We start from the raw sequence: 5,961 nt of genomic DNA, 5'->3' as shown, positions 1-5,961 counted from the left end.
GGGGGGGCGGAGTGGGGCCGGCGGGGGAGGAGGCATTCCAGCCCGAGTGAGCTTGGCGACGGGGGCTGGCGGAGTAGGTGGCGAGCAGATGCAATGGGTCTCAAAGGCCGTGGTGGGGAGTGTCTGCTATCTCCAGTTGCTGCCGGGAGACTCCTAACATCTTTAAAACTGGGCACTGGAAGGAACAGATTTGTGTTTTAATAAGCTCTCCGGAGGAGGCAGGCACTGGGGCAGCGAGTTAATGAGTCTTACAGGGACCAGTGTAATTAAATGGCAAAGCGAGTGGCGCAGCCTGTGGGACTTCGGGAGGAGGCAGGCCGTCCAGCCGTCAGTTACTCATTCATTCAGCACATTTTTACTGAGGCCCCGCTACGTGCCAGGCACCGCCCGCCTGGATGTTACGACTGCGGCAGGGGTGGGGGGTGGGGAATAAGACCATCTCTTCCCGAGAGAGACAGATGAGGAGCAATGAACGCGATTTGGGGGTGGGGGCACAAACAGGATTGCTTTAGAGCCCAGGCAGGAGGCGGGGAGGGCAGGGCTTGCAGAAGAGGGAGCCGCCCCCAAATCAAGGGCTCACCCAGCCCCTGGGTCTGTATGAAGGTGGGCTGCATAGGAGCAGGTCTCCTGGTTCTTTAAGAGAGGCTGAACATTTTTGTTGTTGTTGTTTTAATTTCCCTGGTGGTTCAGTGGTAAAGAACCCACCTGCCAATGCAGGAGATGCGGGTTCAGTCCCAGGGTGGGGAAGATCCCCTGGAGAAGGAAATGGCAGCCCACTCTAGTATTCTTGCCTGGGAAATCTGGTGGACAGAGGAGCCTGGCAGACTTCAGTCCCTGGGGTCGCAAAGAGTTGGATAGGACTTAGTGACTAAAACAGCAGTAACAGTCCTTCCTTTGCAGCGTGGTGTTAGTTTCTGCTGTACAGCCAAGTGAACCAGCCACACATATACATATATCCCCTCGTCCCTGAGTTTCCTTTCCATTTAGGTCCCCACTGGGCACTGAGTAGGTGTCCCTGTGCTGGACAGTGGGTTCTCATCGCTTATGTATTTTATACAGAGCGGTGTGTATATCGCAACTCCAGTCTCCAATCCGTCCCGCCCTCCCTTCCCCGCTCGATGTCCAGATATTTGTTCTCTGCATCCATGTCTCTGTTTCTACTTTGCAACTAAATTCATCTATACCATTTTTCTAGGTGCCACATAAATGAGTTAATAGTAGTACACAACTGTTTTTCTCTCTCTGACTTACTTCACTCTATAGGACAATCTCTAGGTCTGTCCACATTTGCAAAAGGCTCAGTTCAAGAGAGGCTGGGCATTTTCATGTGAGATTCCTGATTCCAGTAATTATTGGCAACTGATCAGAAAGAATGGAGTGACTGAAGGTAAGAGGAGTGTGTGTGTGTGTGTGTGGGTGGTGTGCACGAATTCTGCTTAGGATGGGTTGTGAGAAGAGCTCTGAGGAGGTGGCACTTCTGGGGTGAGAGGGGAGAGCCTGTGCCGAGGATGCAGGGGAAAAGCTTGATGTGTTCGAGGAGCTCAAAGGAAGCCGTGCCTGGAGCTTGAGGAGCGAAGGAGAACGGCGGGGAAAGGAGGGCAGGGCAGGTCGTGCCGGTCCTGTGATGACTTCAGGTTTTCTTCTGTGTGTGTATGCTAAGTCACTTCAGTCATGTCTGACTCTTTGAGACTCTGCGAACCGAAGCCTGCCAGGCTCCTTTCCCAGGTCCTTTGAAAAGATGTCTCTGAACCTTGAGAATTCCAGAAAACCCCTCAGTCCCCGGCAAGCCCTCATTCATCTTCACAAACATATATGGATTTAGGTACTGTTATCACTTTAATTTTGCAGATGAGGAAACCGAGGAACAGAAAAGTTAAGTAATTCACCCGGTGTCACACAGATAAGCATCAGAGCTGGGGCTCAAATCCCAACTGTTGGATTCCAGAGGCTTCTAGGTTGCCCTTCATAGGGTCGAGTGAGTTTCAGAGATGGGTTTAAACGTCTTTCTTCCTTGATGAAATACATCATTTTATCTGGAAACAGAAAGTCCTGCCTGTGTCCTTTACCCCTTCCCCGAGACAATCCTACGGGTGAAAAGTCAGCTAAGAGTCAGGTTGCGAGACTTGTTGCCTCCTAGGAGCCTTCTAGAAACCCAATAGCCTCCAGGGGATCGGCCCCACGGCCCCAGCATCTGATCAGAATTCCCCATGAGATTTTTTTTCAGGGGGAGGGAGAGTGTGGTTCATTATGGAGAGGAGTTTCCAAAATGAAAATAAACCAGCAAACAACCCAAATTGTTACCGGAGATCCAGTGACTTAGCCTTATTAAGTTCAGTGTTAAGGAAAAGAGAACGAAATCGTTTATAGAAACCCTCTTCTCCCTCAGGAGATATTTAAGAACTGAATGTATTTTTTTAAAAAAATTTTAAGGCATGCCAAGTTTATGTAAAATTATACCAATGATGAAAGAGGCTAGAGAACAACAACAACAAGGCCAGCCAGAGTCGTGCCCACGTCTTAGGCTCTTAGGAAACACAGAGGCAAACCAGAACAAGGAAACTGGGAGCGTGAGAACAGAGCGAGCCGGGGGACGGCTGGGGAGCCCAGTGCGACGGGCAGCTGCCGCGCCCGAGCTGGCACCTCACCCCCCCGAGCCTCATCTTTTCAAAGGTGATTCAGAGTAGCTGCCTCAGACGGTTAAGAATTCCACCAGATGACAAATATGTCTCTGAACACTCTTTCCGGCATGTGTCAAGTATTGAATCCATAGTACCAGTCACTGTTCCAAGACCCTTTGGGGTTGTCCTTTTGGTTTGTGAGCAAGAACCCCCAAGCTAGGGTTTGAAGGCTCAGGCTGGGTCAAGCCTGAGCTGAGTGCGCTGCACACGTGGTGGCATTTATTTATTTAAATATTTGGTTTTATTTTATGTGTTTGTTTGGCTGTGCCATCTCTTACTTGCAGCACATGAGATCTTTGGTTGTAGCATGTGGGATGTTAGTTCCCCAACCAGGGGTCTGAACGTGGACCTCTAGGTAGTCTCCATCCTGTGATACTTAACCCTCACCTTAACTCAGGTACGGGGCTTCTCAGGCGGCACTATTGGTAAAGAATCCGCCTGCCACTGCAGAAGACCTCAGACAGGAGGGGTTCGATCCCTGGGTTGGGAAGATCCCCTGGAGGAGGAAATGGCAACCCATGCCAGTATCCTTGCCTGGAAATTCCCACGGACCGAGGAGCCTGGCTGGGGTCGCAACAGTCACACTGAGCGACTAAGCCACCAGCACCTGACTTAGGGACTGTTGTTATTATTCTCTTTGCAGATGGGAGATAGGTAGAGGTGGGGAGGAGAAATGGTTTCCTGTAAGCTTTACACAGAGAGGCAGGCGTTAGGACCCAGGTCTCTTCTGACTCTGCTGTCTGCTATAACTCTACAGGGAAACGTACCAAAAAAAAAAAAAAAGTAGATACCATTTTTCAAGTTCCAGGTCTCCTTAAGTATAAAGAAGATCTAAGTATTTCAGGAAAGTGCCAGTGGGGCATTTTTAAATGGAACAAGGTATACCCTGCAGCCTTCCAGATTGGGGGTGGGGTTTGCTTATGTTCAGAGGTGAAATTTTCAGGCTCTGGGTGTTTCCCTCACAGTTGAAGAGCTCCAGGCAGACTTAACCCCATGCTCCAGGGCAGATCCCTGCCTACCATCCAATTCATCACCCCGGAGGTGAATGTGCCCTAAAGCGTCTACTCAGATCCTTAAAATAGAATCCTGTGCGTCCGGCCTGCGTTTCCTATTACTGGGTTCAGGATGATGAGGAGGTGGTTATCTGGGTTACTAACCTCTGACTTTTGTAGTTACGAACAGTAAATGTTAACTTCTTATTTGTATACGAGCCTCATTGGTGAGTCAGTCCCATGACCTGGGAGGAAAGGTCTCCCAGCTCCATCTTTAAAGTCAAGAGGATGAACGCTTCAGTTCAGTCGCTCAGTCGTGTCCTACTCTTTGCAACCCCATGAATCACAGTACACCAGGCCTCCCTGTCCATCACCAACTCCCAGAGTTCACTCAGACTCACGTCCATCGAGTCAGTGATGCCATCCAGCCATCTCATCCTCTGTCGTCTCCTTCTCCTCCTGCCCCCAATCCCTCCCAGCATCAGAGTCTTTTCCAATGAGTCAACTCTTCGCATGAGGTGGCCAAAGTACTGGAGTTTCAGCTTCAGCATCATTCCTTCCAAAGAAATCCCAGGGCTGATCTCCTTCAGAATGGACTGGTTGGATCTCCTTGCAGTGCAAGGGACTCTCAAGAGTCTTCTCCAACACCACAGTTCAAAAGCATCAATTCTTTGGCCCTCAGCCTTCTTCACAGTCTAACTCTCACATCCATACATGACCACAGGAAAAACCATAGCCTTGACTAGACGGACCTTTGTTGGCAAAGTAATGTCTCTGCTTTTGAATATGCTATCTAGGTTGGTCATAACTTTCCTTCCAAGGAGTAAGCATCTTTTAATTTCATGGCTGTAGTCACCATCTGCAGTGATTTTGGAGCCCAAAAAAATAAAGTCTGACACTGTTTCCCCATCTATTTCCCATGAAGTGATGGGACCAGAGGCCATGATCTTCGTTTTCTGAATATTGAGCTTTAAGCCAACTTTTTCACTCTCCACTTTCACTTTCATCAAGAGGCTTTTTAGTTCCTCTTCACTTTCTGCCATAAGGGTGGTGTCATCTGCATATCTGAGGTTATTGATATTTCTCCCGGCAATCTTGATTCCAGCTTGTGTTTCTTCCAGTCCAGCGTTTCTCATGATGTACTCTGCATAGAAGTGAAATAAGCAGGGTGACAATATACAGCCTTGATGTACTCCTTTTCCTATTTGGAACCAGTCTGTTGTTCCATGTCCAGTTCTAACTGTTGCTTCCTGACCTGCATACAGATTTCTCAAGAGGCAGGTCAGGTGGTCTGGTATTCCCATCTCTTGAAGAATTTTCCACAGTTTATTGTGATCCACACAGTCAAAGGCTTTGGCATAGTCAATAAAGCAGAAATAGATGTTTTTCTGGAACTCTCTTGCTTTTTCCATGATCCAGCGGATGTTGGCAATTTGATCTCTGGTTCCTATGCCTTTTCTAAAACTAGCTTGAACATCAGGAAGTTCACGGTTCACATATTGCTGAAGCCTGGCTTGGAGAATTTTGAGCATTACTTTACTAGCATGTGAGATGAGTGCAATTGTCCAGTAGTTTGAGCATTCTTTGGCATTGCCTTTCTTTGGGATTGGAATGAAAACTGACCTTTTCCAGTCCTGTGGCCACTGCTGAGTTTTCCAAATTTGCTGGCATATTGAGTGCAGGACTTTCACAGCATCATCTTTCAGGATTTGGAATAGCTCATCTGGAATTCCATCACCTCCACTAGCTTTGTTCATAGTGATGCTTTCTAAGGCCCACTTGACTTCACATTCCAGAATGTCTGGCTCTAGATGAGTGATCACACCATCATGATTGTCTGGGTCACGAAGATCTTTTTTGTACAGTTCTTCTGTGTATTCTTGCCACCTCTTCTTAATATCTTCTGCTTCTGTTAGGTCCATACCATTTCTGTCCTTTATCGAGCCCATCTTTGCATGAAATGTTCCCTTTGTATCTCTAATTTTCTTGAAGACATCTCTAGTCTTTCCCATTCTGTTGTTTTCCTCTATTTCTTTGCATTGATTGCTGAGGAAGGCTTTCTTATCTCTTCTTGCTATTCTTTGGAACTCTGCATTCAGATGCTTATATCTTTCCTTTTCTCCTTTTCTTTTCACTTCTCTTCTTTTCACAGCTATTTGTAAGGCCTCCCTAGACAGCCATTTTGCTTTTTTGCATTTCTTTTCCATGGGGATGGTCTTGATCCATCTCCTGTACAATGTCACAAACCTCATTCCATAGTTCATCAGGCACTCTATCTATCAGATCTAGTG

At 47.6% G+C, this 5,961-nt stretch overlaps 1 long non-coding RNA gene across 1 annotated transcript in view; it reads left to right on the top strand.

Annotated features, from left to right (window-relative positions):
* The window catches only part of LOC104985083, a 23,912-nt gene that overhangs the window by 5,329 nt on the left and 12,622 nt on the right, over nt 1–5,961 (top strand). The gene's annotated exons all lie outside the window — the stretch shown is intronic.

Source organism: Bison bison, unplaced genomic scaffold (genome assembly GCF_000754665.1).
Source record: "Bison bison bison isolate TAMUID 2011002044 unplaced genomic scaffold, Bison_UMD1.0 scf7180017864038, whole genome shotgun sequence".
NCBI lineage: Eukaryota > Metazoa > Chordata > Mammalia > Artiodactyla > Bovidae > Bison > Bison bison.
This window is presented reverse-complemented; position numbering and strand designations above follow the sequence as displayed.